We start from the raw sequence: 16,457 nt of genomic DNA on the forward strand, positions 1-16,457 counted from the left end.
AAACACTCTTACACCAAATACAAGAGCAGTGTATTTAATTGTATGCAAAATAACATCAATAAAAACTATAAAACCACATTTTCTCAAGAATATTCCTTGCAGCCTTATTTATAATAGCCAAAGGCTTTAAGGAAGGTAAAATTCAGCTTGGACTGAGAAGTAAAACACTGATGAGGACAGCCCTGCAGTTACAATGAAACTGTCATTTCTCCCAAGGCCACAAAGTAGCTGTAATGACCTCTTCTTGCTCAGCCCTGACTACTTATTGACTACTTTCTTACTGAGAAACTTTGTTCTTTAATTGTAGACTTTGAAAATTTCCTGTTTGAAGTTATAGCAGTAAGAATTAAACATCCCACTTTTGACAAAGTAGTCTCTTCACTGTGAGTTCTTATACATCAAGTGAGGTATAAGGAACGACTAAAGATTTTCCCACATTCCTGACATTCATAAGGCCTCTCTACTGTGAGTTCTTCTATGTCTAGTAAGGTTTGAGGAACACCTAAAGCTTTTGCCACATTCCTTACATTCATAAGGCCTCTCCCCACTGTGAGTTCTTATATGTTTAATGAGGTGTGAAGAATATGTAAAGGCTTTCCCACATTCCTTGCATTTATAGGGCCTCTCTGAGTTCTTATATGTGTAGTCAGGGCTGAGCAACATCTAAAGGTTTTCCCACATTCCTTACATTCAAAAGACCTCTCTCCACTGTGAGTTCTTACATTAGTGAGGGCTGAGGTCTGACTAAATGCTTTCTCACATTCCTTACATTCATAAGGCCTCTCTCCACTGTGAGTTCTGATATGAGTAGTGAGGTTTGAGGCTTGCCTAAAGACTTTCCCACATTCCTTGCATTTATAAGACCTCTCTCCACTGCAAGTTCTTACACGTGAAGTGTGATGACTGACTAAAGATTTTCCCACATTCCTTATATTGGTAAGGCCTCACTCCACTGTGAGTTCTATTATGTTTAGTGAGGGATGAGGCCTGACTAAAGGCTTTCCCACATTCCTTACATTCATAAGGCCTCTGCCCACTGTGAGTTCTTATATGTGTAGTGACGGCTCAGGAACACCTAAAGGCTTTCCCACATTCCTTACATTTATAAGGCCTTAATCCACTGAGTTCTTTTATGCGTAGTGAGGGCTGATGAATAACTAAAGGCTTTCCCACATTCCTTACACTCATAAGGACTCTCTCCACTGTGAGTTCTTACATGTGTAGTGAGTGCTGAGGAACACCTAAAGGCTTTCTCACATTCCTTACATTTATAAGGCCTCTTTCCACTGTGAATTCTTACATGTTTAGTGAGGTGTGAGGAACACCTAAAGGCTTTCCCACATTCCTTACATTTGTAAGGCCTCACTCCACTGTGAGTTCTTACATGTGTAGTGAAGTGTGATGAAAGACTAAAGATTTTCCCACATTCCTTACATTCACAAGGCTTATCTCTGTTATGAAATTTTTTATGTAAAATAAGGGATGAAGAACAGCTTTACGGTTTACAACATTCTTCACATTCATGCTTATGATCTCTCACATGACCAAAAGGATGAGAAACTACAGAAATCTTTGCCACATCCATTACATTCATAGTGTTTCTCATCATGCTGTCACAGGATTCTTAAGGGTTGAGATACAAGTGAAGTTCTTCCCACATACCTTACATTTATAGGGTTTCTTTCCAGTAAGCGTTCTCACAGGAGTGGTTAAATGAGAAGAACTGTAGGATTCTCCACATTCCTTACACCGACAGGTATTGCAACTAGTGTGAGATCTGGTATGATGCTTATATGATGAGTGATCCACGAAGGCTTCTCCACATCCACAGCATTCAAAAGGTTTTACTTCTGGAGGATTTCTTTTTAGCCCAGTAAGATTTGGAATCCAGCTGAAGGTTTTCCCACACTGACTACCTTCATTACTTTCAGAGATGTCTACTGTATGACTTCTGTTAAAAACAGGCAATATACTGTTGGAAATCAATTTGTTCCCATTTTACCATTACAAAACACAGTGAAACATACATGGTTTTTGTCCTGACTTGTCTCAGGTTTCATAGGTTATAGCACCTAGCAGAAAGAAATATTACCATTACTGTTAATGTTTTTCTAAAACATGAGGCTGATGATTTTTTTTTATTTCACTTGTATTTTGTTGTACTTTTTTAAATTGTACTTTGAAGGCTTACAGAACAGTTTCTCATTAAACGGTTAGTATGCATGCTGTTTTATGACATTAACAACTCCATGACATGTCAACACTCTCCCTTCTCGACCTTGGGTTCCCAATTACCAGCTTTCCTGTCCCCTCCTACCTTCTAGTCCTTGCCCCTGGGCTGGTGTGACCCTTTAGTCTCATTTTGTTTTATGGGCCTGTCTAATCTTTGGCTGAAGGGTGAACTTGGGAGTGACTTCATTACTGAGCTAAAGGGTGTCCAGGGGCCATCCTCTCCAGGTTTCTCCAGTCTCTGTCAGGCCAGTAAGTCTGGTATTTTTTTGTGAGTTAGAATTTTGTTCTATACTTTTCTCCAGCTCTGTCCAGGACTCTTCGTTGTGATCCCTGTCAGAGCAGTCAGTGGTGGTAGCTGGGCACCATCTAGTTGTTCTGGACCCAGTCTGGTGGAGGCCGTGGTAGTTGTGGACCATTAGTCCTTTGGACTAACCTTTCCCTTACATCTTGTTTTCTTCATTCTCCCTAATGCTGATAATTTTATCCAAGTGAAATATGTTTCAAATACTTGGTATGTCACATTTATGAAAATGTCACATTGTGAAAATTCTCTGAACATGTAATTTTATGCCTAGGTTTATATATACATAAACACACGAATTGAGCCCTAGTGGCACAGTGATTAAGCATTTGGCTGCTAATCAAAAGGTTGGCAATTCAAATCCACCAGCTGCTCCCGCTGGAAACCCTATGGCAGCAGTTCTACTCTGCCCTATAGGGTCGCTATGAGTCAGACTCGACAGCAACGGGTTTGGTTTTTTGGTTTTATATATACGAACATACTAGCATATATACAAAGATACATATATGTGTACTTTAATGCTTTGACACCTTAGAACTTTCTCCTGAGGCACTTTTTTCTCTTGTTTGAATGACGCTTACCTCAAATGTCTCCCCTGGTTTTTATGCTGGTATTTATTGCCATGCATTTCAAAGATTTCTCCTAACCAGGTGTTATTCTTCATGAATTGCACCATTATATGTTCACTGGATAACTTTTCTCCATCATTAAGGTTCTGAGAGACTGACTCAATAATTCAAGTTGAGGTTCACAATATGGAAAAAAAAAAGGGATTATTAGGTTAAAAAAAGGCTGCTGTGAACAAAGAAAGATTTAGCCACAATTCGCTGTTTTAGCACTTTGGCAATGGTTAAAAAGCAATTTACTAGGAAATACTTTCATGAGGATTGAGAGTGATGGGACATAAATGAGTGTATTTAGGAGGGCAAAGTAGAAAGATACTAGACACAATACATATGTAACATTAAAAGAGGAAAAGGGTCTCCATGACCACAGGCGTGAGAGGATTGCTAAAGTCAGAAAAGTAAGCTCAGGTATCTGTGAAGTTGTGTCCTCAACACAAAAGATTTTTTTCTAGCTGATTCAAATGTAATTTCTTCCATGCAGGGTTGGTCCTTCAAAAAATTCTTACTTTCTTGGTGCTTCCCAACACAGTGGCCCTGGATGAGTGCTATCTCCACTAACCGCAGATCTTTCTCTTGCTTCTCTGGGAAAACAAATGAGTTTGGCTGACATGGTGCTCATAGAGAAATGCTTATGGTGAGGGAAGACAGTGCAGAGCAATGAACAGTTCCTTTACACTGAGCCAATACTTTCCTCTTCAGAGTCTCTGAAGATGGACAGGTGTGAGTTTATTTACAGTAAAATAATCATGTCAAACTTGTAATAAACACAGTAAAACTCTCTACAAGGTCCCAAACCACAAATCTTTAAGGGCCCCAAAGTGACCTGTGAAGTAAATGCTTACACTTATAACACTTAGCCTCAGGGCTTTTAATCACAAAAGAAATGAAAATGCACTTTAATACATAAAGCTTTATATCCATGAGAAAGCCAGGATATGTAAGCTCCACATACCAAGGGACCATGCCTATTTAACAATTTATTCTCAGCCCAAATACTGAAGCAAAGTCGATGAGTAAAATATTTTTGTTCACTAAAGGAATAAATAATTTTAAAAGATAATGTCATTCTTACCTACTGAGGACAGGTTTCTGAAGGTCTCCATCATCACATGTCTAGAGTTTCTTCTGAACAAGATCCATCAAAAACCACTCTTCCTGGCTAAAGATCACGGCCACATCCTCAATGGCCACTGAGTCCTAAAACATCCCACACATTCTGGCTAAGCAAGGTACCATGTACTCCAATGTATACAAGAATGAAGGGTGAGACAGACAGCCCTGGGGAACTGAGAATTCCCAAGGATCTGACACAGGGTTCTGTATTCTACCAAGGTCTACTCTAGGGTATAGCCATCAGCCTCGTCCTTTCTCTAACTACATTCACTTCCTCACTGATCGCACACTGTCTCAAGGACTTCCAACACATTGAAATAATTTCTCTACAGTTTGACTGCAACCAATTGCAGTCTTATTTCTCTCTCTTCATGGTCTAGAACAGTTAAAAAACAGAAAAATTAGAGAAATGCTTTAATTCAGATCATCGCTTCCTTGTGAACAATTACACCTCCTTCCATAAAACCCACCAGAACACTCACCAAAATGTAAAGTACAGGGTAAAGGCAGGACGAGGTATTAACAACTGGGAAACACTGCAGAACGGCAGTTTTTCCTTTTGCCCCTCACAGCCATGGAAGGACCAAGGGCCCGCACAAACTGGCAACCCAGGCCCTGAGCTGGTCATATTTTCTTGAACTCTAGGATATCAGGAGATGACAGGTGCACCTGCTGAAGAAAGAATATTCTTTTGGATGGTTATGAATTTTTACATCAGTCACCTATTTTTCAAAAACTCAGTTCTGTCATCCTCTCTCTTAAAGGGAATAAAAGTTAAAAAGAGCTCAATGAGACAGGAAACATGAAAATCCAGATCTTCCCACAATTCTCGAATTTTGAGACCTGATGCAACTTGATACACCAATTATTAGTGACTGCTCCCTCAACAAACATAAACCCATACACCCTTACATGAACACAGTCTAGTATTATAAGATGACAAAAATCACTGTGTCTGCAGAAATAAGAATAGCATGCCCTTGTGTTTGCTGATCGAGAAGAAGAGGTTATAATTCCCATTTTGTAACGACTGCACAACATGACAAACGTAATCAAGGTCACCAAATTATACATATAAACACTAAATTGGCAAATATTATATTATATGCAATTCTTATTACAAAAAATTAATTTTGTAAGTAAATTGAAGTGCAGTTTACTTCTTAAATTGCCTGTGAAGTCTAGGAAACAGAGATTACACACCAGCCCTCCAGAGGTTCCACTCCAAAATTCTCACATTTGTAGACCCTGGAAGGCACACAATCATGAGTACCTGAACCCTGACCAATGGAATTCCCTGGTCTGTACGAGTAACCTCTGTGAAATGTAATAGCACCAATCCATTGATTTCTTCATGTAGTGAGGAGAGAAAAGGCTGCTAAACTACACTTTGGGTGCTAAAACAGAGCAGCTTTAGAGTAAGAAGACTCCTCTTGACAGGGAAGTGGTGAAGTGAGCCATGTTATCTCTAATCAATCTTGATATGATGGTGTCACAAAAAAATTTTGAGTTAGAGCCAAAATCCTAAAGTCTCCTCCACTGCAGTGAGCCAGGTTACATACTTTAAAAAGAACCCTAATGTTCATCGTACAATATAATAATGATAAAATGTTCCATGTACTGAGTAACTACGATTTGTGAAAAGTTTTGCAAACAGTTTTCAACACATTAGCTCATTTATATCTCATGATTCTCCTAAATGGAGTATTATTTCAAACAGTTCATAGCTGAGTAAAGTTAGAGACAATCAATTGATCATATGCTCAATGTTGCCCACATGGAATATTGCTGAGCCAAGATCACAATGCAGGTCAATTTGTCTTTGAAGCCTAAATTCCTGACAACTACATTTCTGTTCCTATGCATGCGGTTTTGTTGTTATTCTCCAATAACACCATGGATGATCTAGAGCCCTGCTGAATATTACGGAGAGAAGACAAAGGAAACATCCTATTTAATTCACATAACCCGGAGCTGCTACTCCTGGCAAAGCCCTGTGTTTCAGACATGATTTCTTCTCTTCAAACTCTTAACTGTGGCTACCTTCATTTATTAAAACTGACTTAGGTAATACTGTCACAGAGCCTACTTCATGTTGGCAAAACAGATACGGCAGTGAACAAAACAAATATCTGGATGAATATTAATCATAAGTTCTTTGAGCGTGGACACTAAATTAAAAAAAATATGATGCCAAGTGACAATGCGTTCTATGGAAAATGCAGCACAGTAAGGGGATAAGCATCAAGTAAGACAAGCATATTTATCTTTAGTAAGTTAGCACAGGCAGAAAAATAATCATTTTAGAAAATATTAGCTAGTGAAATTTAGGTTGGTAAGGAAAAAAAAAAAGATCACACTTTCAATTCTAAAAAACTTGGAAGCAGACTATGATAATTTTGCAAATACTCATATGCATTTCACATGCTTGTCGATTTCAATAAGTCCCAACATAAGAGGAACAGGAGTCAATGGGCCCCACAGACCTTCATGCCCAGGAAAGAGAAGATACACTGCTTATACCCAGAAAAGAAAAAATCATTAGCAGTAGGCTAAACTTATAAATTTGTGAAACTGGAAAAGTAAAGGCAGTATAAATGAACAGTATAAAGAAATACGAACATGAAGACCACAGCAATGACACAAAACACAAATGAAGACTTCCAGTTTCTGGTCTGATACATAAGGAGCTTGGAAGTCATCACTCCTCTCCTCACAAGAAAAAATTTGAACATACTGAACTCAGAAAATTGAGGTCACAGGGTAAACTGCTACCCTCAAACTGGAGGGACACAAAAGCAGCTACAGAGAATCATACCAGAGCAAAAACCTAGGAGCAGAAACCACCTCTAGGATCAGTATCAGCACAGGAAAACTTAAAATGCAATTGATGGATTGCTGGGGGCTCGATGTGCACAAACTTCAGGGTTAAAAATGTCAGGGAGGCCCAATCTTAGGGGGATCCACAGAGTTTTGTGAGTTTTACCTGCAGGAATCCCATCAGGTCCTCAGTGTGACCATCAGAGAAAAATCTCCTTGTGATTCTTTCCAGTAGAGGGAAGACGAAAAGCAGCCATTTCAAAAATTTCCCAGAGTATTCTGTTCTCCCTGACAAGGCCTGCCCTTAAGGGAACCTATTTTACCAGAGTCTAACTGACCTTAAGTAGTGAAATACCCAACTTCAGCCCCGTCTATGCTTCCTGTCTCATCAAAGTGGTTGAAGGGAAAAGCAGAGAAGCACTTGTACAATCAGTGCCCAGGGACACAGGCTCATTAAAAGACTGAGACTTAATCACCGGGACTACACCAGGCTTCCCCTTTGTCTACACCCTTACCACTACACCAATAGGGCTCTTATATAACAATGGGATTACAACAGAAAAAACTACATGTCTCAGACCTGATTTAAGAAAAAGTATCTAGGAAATCCGAACAAAACAGGGGGGAAAAAAAGAACATCAGAGCAACTGACACCTACAGGAAACATTAAACACAACCTTACTTCTAGCCAGATAAAGACAAAACCTCAAACTAAAGCCCTATTTACCTCATTTCCTTTTACTTAGTACATAATCTCCAGCTTTCAACAAAAAACTACTAGGCACACTAAAGACAAAAACACAGCTTGAAGAGACAGAGCAAGCATCAAAATCAGTCCAGGATACAGCATAGTTTTGGAATTATCAGAACAAAAATTACAATTGACTATAATTAACATGCTGGGGCACTAATAAATAAAGTATATAACATGTAATAACACATGGCTAATGTAAGCAGAGAGATGTAAACTGTAACAAAGAAAAAGGAAATGCTAGAAATCTAAACCACTGTAACAGAAATGAAGAATGCCTTTAACAAGTTCATCAAATGACAGGGCAAAGCCAAGGAAATAATCAGTGTGCTTGAAGATATGTTAATAGAAACTCTCGAAACTGAAATGCAAAGAGAAAAAAGAATGAAAAAGATGGAACAGAATATCTAAGAACTGTGTGACAATTACTAAAGGTGGGTCATCCACGTACTGAGAATACAAGAAAAGACAGTAAAAACAAACAGAAGAAACAGTTGAGGTAATAATGATTGAGAAACTTAGAAAATTAATGATGCACACCAAACCAAAGATTCAGGAAGTTCAGGGAACACTAAGCAGGATAAACAACAAAACACTACATCTAGTGATATAATATTCAAACTGCACAAAATCAAAGGGAAAATATTGAAAGAAGCCAGAAGGCGAAAGAAAACCACCTCCCTATTGAAGAGGACTGTTAAGAATTACATCCGACTTGTTTTAAGAAACCAAGCAAGGAGACAGTGGAATGAAATAGTGTTGAGAAAAACAATAACAAAAAAAATGACTAAACTGTAATTGTGTATCCAGCAAAATTATCCTTCATAAGGGAAGGAGAAAAAAATGGAAAATAACAACTGTTGGCAAGGATGTGGAGAAACTGGAACCGCTATCCATTGCTGGTGGGAATGCAAAATGGTACAGCTGCTGTGGAAAAGTTGGGCAATTCCTCAAAAAGTTCATTACAGAACTACAATATGACCCAGGAATCCCACTCCTAGGCAAATATCCAAAAGAAAAGCAGAAAATTAAATAAAAATCTGTACACCAATATTCACTGCAGCACTATTCACAATAGCCAAAATATGGAAACAACCTAAATGTCTATCAACAGATGAATGGATGAACAAAATATGGTATATCCATACAACGGAACATTTCTTAGCTATGGAGAGAAATGAAGTTCTGATAGATGTCAGAACACGGACGAACTTTGAAAACATTATGTTGAGTAAAATCAGTCAGTCACAAAAGGACAAATATTGTTATGATCTCGCTTATATGAAATAGGCAAATGTATAGTGACCAAACTTATTAGTGGTTACCAGGGTGGGAAAGAGGGAGAAAAGGGGGATCATTGCATAGGGGACACTGAGTTTCTGTTACTGGTGGTGGAATAAATTGGGAAAAGACAGTGGTAATACTTGCACAAAAGATGAACGTAATCAATGCCACTACATTACTATTGTTCTTAAGTTGCTGTGGAGTCGATTATGACTCATGGTGACTTCATGTGTGCACAGGAGAACTGCTCCATAGAGTTTTCAAAGCTGTGACCTTTTGGAAGCAGATCATCAGGCCTGTCTTCTGAGGAGCCTGTAGATGGGTTCAAACCAACTTTTCTGCTGGCAGTTGAGTGTTTAATTGTTTTCTCCGTCCCTTAAATTATACGTGTAAAAGTTGTTGAATTGGCTAATGTTTTGTTAAATATATTTTCATTACAATTAAAAAGATTTTTAAAAAAGAATGAAGGCGAAATAAGGACGCTTCTAGACAAACGAATATGGAGGACACTGGTCACCAGTAGAACTTCTTTGCAAGAAATGGTAAAAGAAGTCCTTCGGAGAGAAGGAAAATGATATAGATTAGAAACTCGAATCTATGTAAGGAAAGGGAGAGCATTAGACAATGAATAAAGATAACATAAAATCTTTTATCTTTCTTATTCTTAATTGATCTACAAATTTACAGTTTGTTCAAAATAATATTATAAATCAAACCAGAAACCAAACCCGTTGCCGTCAAGTAGATTCTGACTTATAGCGACCCTAGAGGACAGAGTAGAACTGCCCCATAGAGTTTCCAAGGAGTGGGTGGTGGATTTGAACTGCTAACCTTTTGGTTAGCCGCCATAGCTCACTGTAGCTCTTAACCACCGTGCCACTGGGGCTCCTTATCATGTGTGTTAGTGTTTTGTATTCACTGTCCTTGTTCTTTGTTTTCTTTTTGTCCTTCAGTCTTTTTCTACCTCCTCTGGTTTTAACTGAGCTTTATGCATGATTCCATATTCTCTTCTCTTAGTATATCAATTATAATTCCTTTTTTTTTTCCTTTAGTTGTTACTATAGAGTTTGCACGGAGCCCTGGTGGCGCAGTGGTTAAGAGACTGGCTGCTAACCAAAAGGTCGGCAGTTCAAATCCACCAGTCGCTCCTTGGAAACCCTATGGGGCAGTTCTACAGGGTTGCTATGAGTCGGAATCCACTCAATAGCAACGGGCTGGTTTTCTTGTTTATATTATATAAAATATTATAGATTATAATATTATTGTTGTTGTTGATAGGTGCTCTCAGGTTGGTTCCGACTCATAGCGACCCTATGCACAAAAGAATGAAACACTGCCGGGTCCTGCGCCATCCTCACAACCGTTGTTATGCTTGAGCCCGTTGTTGCATCCACTGTATGAATCCATCTCGTTGAGGGTCTTCCTCTTTTACAATGACCCTCTACTTTACCAAGCATGATGTCCTTCTCCAGGGACTGATCCCCCTGACAACATGCCCAAAGTATGTGAGACAAAGTCTCGCCATCCTTGCTTCTAAGGAGCATTCTAGTAGTACTTCTTCCAAGACAGACTTGTTCATTCTTTTGGAAGTCCACAGTATATTCAATATTCTTCGTCAACACCACAACTCAAAGGCGTCATTCTTCTTCGGTCTTCCTTATTCATTGTCCAGCTTTCGCATGCATATGAGGCGACTGAAAACACCATGGCTTGCATCAGGCGTACCTTAGTCGTCAAGGTGAAGTCTTTGCTTTTTAACACTTCAAAGAGGTCTTTTGCAGCAGATTTGCACAAAGCAATGAGTCATTTGATTTCTTGACTGCTGCTTCCATGGGTGTTGATTGCGGATCCAAGTAAAATGAAATCCTTGACTTCAATATTTTCTCCATTTATCATGATGTTGCTTATTGGTCCAGTTGTGAGGATTTTTGTTTATGTTGAGGTATAATCCATACTGAAGGCTGTGGTCTTTGATCTTCATGAGTGCTTCAAGTCCTCTTCACTTCCAGCAGGCAAGCAAGGTTGTGTCATCTGCATAACGCAGGTTGTTAATAATATTATAGATTATAGTTTATGGATAAGAGAAATGAATGACAGCAATGTTACAGAGACAGGAGGGAGGAATTGAGAATACAATTATAAGGTATTTGTACTACCCATGAAGTTGCACAGTGTTACCTGAAAGTGGACTGGGATAGTGGTAAGTGTATACTGCAAACCCTATACCTGCTGTTGTCAGGTCGCTCGCAACTCCAAGCGACCCTATAGGAGAGAGTAGAACTGCCACATAGGGTTTCCAAGGAGCGGTTGGTGGATTTGCACTGCCGACCTTTTGGTTAGCAGCCGATCTCTTAACCACTGGGCCACCAGGGCTTCCATGCAAACTCTATAGCAACCACTAAAGAAAAAAAGGAACTATATATACTAAGAAGGAAGAATATGGAATCATATATAAAGCTCAGTTAAAACCAGAGGAGGAAGAAAAAGACTGAAAAACAAAAAGAAAACAAAGAACAAAGGCAATGAATAAAAAACACTAACAAACATGGTAAGGAGCCCCGGTGGCACAGTTGTTAAGCACTCGGCTGCTAAACCGAAAGGTTGGTGGTTCAAACCTACCAGCCGCTCTTCAGGAGAAAGATGCAGCAGTCTGCTTCGGTAAAGATTACAACCTTGGAAACCCTATGGGGCAGTTCTACTCTGTCCTACAGGATCGCTATGAGTCAGAATCACCTCTACTACACACAACAGCAAACGGAGACACTAATCCACCTATATCAACAATCCCTTTAAATATCAATAGTCTATATATAGCAATTAAAAGACAGAGACTACATTGTCTACACAAGAAAAATCACTTAAAACACAAAGACACAAATTAAAAGAAAGGCAAACAAAAGATCAAGTAGCTATATTAATTTCAGACAAAGCAGGTTCCAGAGGAAGAAAAATGATCAGGATAAAGAGGGGCATTACATGCTAAAAAGATAATTCTTCAAGAAGACATAACAATCGTTACTGTGTATGTGCCTAACAACAGAGCACCAAAATATGTGAGGCAAACACCAACAGAACTGCAAGGAGAAATAAACGAAGGTCAGTTACTATTTAGGAATCACAGCCCATAGTCTATTGCCATCGAGTCCACAGCAACTCTATAAGACAGAGCATAACCGCCCCATAGAGTTTCCAAGGAGTGGCTGTTGGATTGAACTGCCGACCTTTTGGTTAGCAGCCGAGCTCTTAACCACTGCACCACCAGGCCTCCAAAAGGAGTGTAATTAAAGAAATTAAAGATCTTAATGAAAAAATGATAAAACATTATTAAATGACATCCAAACAGATTGAAATAAATGAAAAGGTATAGCATGTTCTTAGATAACTGTTCTCCCCAGATAGATCGTTGTTTCCAATGCACGTCCATAAAATTCCAAGCAATTTAATTATTTTTTAGAACTTCACAAAAAAATACATTAAAAATGTATTTGGAAGTATAAATGTCCACAAATAGCCAATATGTGCTAAGGAACAAGGCATGGGGGCTTGTCCAAACATATGCATATAATTATACTTTGAAAAACTTACTTTATAAATAAAGCCATAATATACGAGACAGCGCAGTATGGGTATAGGAACACACAACTACACCAATGGAAGAAAACAAACAGCTCCGGAAAAGGCCCACCAATCCGTATAAAATTGATTCATGACACAGCAAGCAATGCAGGGCAGTGACAGAAAGCATGTATACTCCAATATATGGGGTACTGTCAACTAAATGGAGTCCCTGAGTGGTGCAAAGCATTAAGCGCTTTGCTACTAACTCAAAGGTTGGTTGTCTGAGTCCACCCACAGGCACCTCTGAAGAAAGGTCTGGCGATCTACTTCCAAAAAATCAGCTACTGAAAAACCTAGAGAGTGCAGTTAAACTCTGAAAACACATGATGTGACCATGACTCAGAATCGACTCTATGGAAACTAGCTTTTATTTAAAATCAACTAATTATCTAATTGGAATAATTAATCTATTCTCATGTACTCCATATGTAAAAAATCAATTCCAGGTAGATTAGTTTAAAATACGAAAAAGTAAAACTACTTTCAGAAGTTGTAAGTAAATAATCTTATGACATCAGAACAGAGAAATAAATTTTTTTTTTTAGTTTCTTCTTTTTCACTATACATATCGTTTTATGACACTGGTTAACAACCCCACTACATGTCAACACTCTCCCTTCTAGACATTAGGTTCCCTATTACCAGTTTTCCTGTCCCCTCCTGCCTTCTAGTCCTTGCCCCTGGGCTGGTGTGACCCTTTAGTCTCATTTTGTTTTATGGGCCTGTCTGATCTTTGGATGAAGGGTGAACCTCAGGAGTGACTTCATTACTGAAGTAAAAGGGTGTCTGGAGGCCATACCCTCCAGGTTTCTCCAGTTGCTGTCAGACCAGAGACTTGTCTTTTTTTGTTAGAATTTGAAAAAAAATTCTTAAGACACAAGGAAAGAGGCTGACAAATTCAACTATATTAAAATTTACAACTATTCATCAAAGGGTACAGAAAATGAGTGAAAATATAAGTTACATACTAGGGGAAAAATTCCCGAAGTTTGCAAAGAAGATCTAAAAGGTCACAGAAATATATAAATTAACAGTGAGAAAATATGCACAGCCTTGTCAGTAGTGGAGTAGTGTAAGGTAATTACAGAATAAAATGAAAGTAAGATACAATTTCACACTCTTTATAAGAGCAAAAATTTATTAGATAAGCAAATGGAACAAATAAAATACATATACATACTTCGTGGGAGTAAAAAGTTGTAAAATTCATCAGTCTTTCATAGCAAATTTGAACATGGCTATGGTCTACCACTCAGAGTTATTATTCAGGGGCACATAGAGCCTGGAAAGAGAACAGAAGAGCAGCAACACTCACAAGAGCGAAAATCACACTTGAGCCACCCAAATCCTGTAATTTCTACGTGGGAAGGTAGACTGTGGCCCATTCATACAATGGGAACATACATACATAGGCACATGGGTAAACTACAACTACAGACACCAACATGTATGAAACTCCAAAGTATCCTGAGGTAAAAGTCACTGAAAAACTCATACAGAGTAATAACTGCATTTACAGAAAGCTCAAAAGATGAAAAACTAAACAATACAGAGTTTACAGATTAAGACTTGGGTGATAAAGATATAATAACAGCAATAATATTGCTAATAGTCGTAAACTTCTAAATACAGATAGTAACAATCTCCAGGCCGGAGATGAGATCAGGGTGGGAGACACTGGAAGGCCATAAAACTAACAAAGGTCTGTTTATTATCAGTGACTCAGATTACTCTTTAAATTATACAGGAAAAGTTTATGCACTTCTTGTTTATGATATAGTTGACAACACAAAGTTTAAAGCATTATTTAAAACACAAAAAAATGTAATTTTCATATATTAATTTTACAAAGTCATGTGAAAACTCCTTCATTATGATTTTACTTATCTTAGTTCAGACGGGCTTTCATACCTGAACTATTGATACCCGGATCTTAGAAATTTACATTTATATTCACTAGAACAACCGTTGTAAAAACAGAACAATGGCCACAATCCAAGTGTACATTCATGGTGATACAGTTAAAAACAGCAAGAAGAAAACTAATTCAATTGTATGCAGTATTTTGGACTTTTATAAGAATTTAGATTTAAGCTCTCTATGTATTGTTATGAAAAGATCACCAAGATCATTTGTTCATTAAAAAGCAAGTGTAAAATCCATACTACCTTTTGCATAACAAACTAGGGGAAATAAAAAATTTCTATTTCTCTTTGCTTTCTTCTACATAAACACTAGCATATATGCTTTCATTTTTCAGAATGTCACCACCATCAGGCAGACCAATACCTTAACCTGTATTTTCTTTTTTTTTAATTGTACTTTAGATGAAGGTTTACAGAATAAACTAGCTTCTCATTAAACAGTTAGTACACATATTGTTTTATGACATTGGTTAACAACCCCACAACATGTCAACACTCTTCCTTCTCGACCTTGGGTTCCCTGTTACCAGTTTCCTGTCCCCTCCTGCCTTCTGGTCCTTGCCCGTGGACTGGTGAAGGGTGAACCTCAGGAGTGACTTCATTACTGAGCTAAAATGGTGTCCAGGGGTATAAAGTATACTTTTAAAGTTCACACGGAGTTTTGAACTTTGAAGGTAATATCTACTGGAAAAACATGATTTCAGTAAACTATACTGTACTTTTAAACATGATATAAGTCAAATAAGATATTAAGTGTTTCTGTTAGGAATTCATGTTTGTAATAATAAAACCATTTAAAATATAATCATTTACGACCCAACTGTTATAAACAGTCTGATACACTTGTACAAATCACAAAAGTATAAATTAGAGCTCTCTTTCTAAACACAGGGATATCAGAGTCTGTACATCTATTTTATCTCAGCCAGGAGAATGTTTCTAAAATGGCTAAAATATCTAACACAGTAGAGGTTCTGGCATGACTTGTTTAATGTAATAGCAGTCTTTAACAACCTTATCAAGATTTGACTAAGCTTCAGAGTAACTTTTACATCAGTTAAAACACGCATTCCTCTGTGTTTGAGAAGTTTATATTCATTAAATTGAAAAATTCTCAGTAGGAACACACCATATGATCTAGAAAAAATTTTCCAGTGGAAACTGTAAACCCAAGAACTTAAATACACACATCTCATATGCTGAGCTTCTCTAGCAAAAGAGAACAGTTTAATTTTAGATTCTAATTCAAGACTATGGAGAAGAGTCAAAACTTAATAAGCATTTAATGTAGCTCTAGACACAGGTGGGAGGACAAAGATCTAGATTGGGGATTCATGCTTTCCTCACACCTGAAAGCCTCAAGGCAAAAGCATTCCCCACTGGGGGAACAAAAAATGAGTCTGGTGACCACACAAAGGATACAGCTAGACTCACTGTTCCCAGCTTCATACCTCTGGTGATGTTAGAAGAGCGCCACCACCACCCAGGATCCCATAAACAGTGAAGACCTTCACCTACGAACTCTCTCCCCCCTTTTCCAACCCATAACACAATATGAGAGTTTGAGCTGTAGTTTTAGAACTGCATAGAAAGCGCCCCAGTGCCTGGGGGAAGTCAAGAAAACTGTTAAGAGAGACAGGACAAGGATGGCTCTGGAGGGCTGGGTCTCAGTCCCCACAGCCAGAGCTGCTCCATCTTCAGGCTCTGGTCAGGAGACTCTGTCATTCAACACAGAGCACCAAAGCCCAGCGTGGGGACGTTAACGCCCGAGAGAGTACCAGCTCTAG

At 38.4% G+C, this 16,457-nt stretch overlaps 1 pseudogene; it reads right to left on the reverse strand.

Annotated features, from left to right (window-relative positions):
* Positions 1-447: 447 nt before the first annotated feature.
* On the reverse strand, positions 448-4,265 carry LOC111822141 (zinc finger protein 699-like; annotated as a pseudogene).
* Positions 4,266-16,457: the final 12,192 nt, after the last annotated feature.

This window comes from Trichechus manatus, unplaced genomic scaffold, assembly GCF_000243295.1.
Source record: "Trichechus manatus latirostris isolate Lorelei unplaced genomic scaffold, TriManLat1.0 scaffold00133, whole genome shotgun sequence".
NCBI lineage: Eukaryota > Metazoa > Chordata > Mammalia > Sirenia > Trichechidae > Trichechus > Trichechus manatus.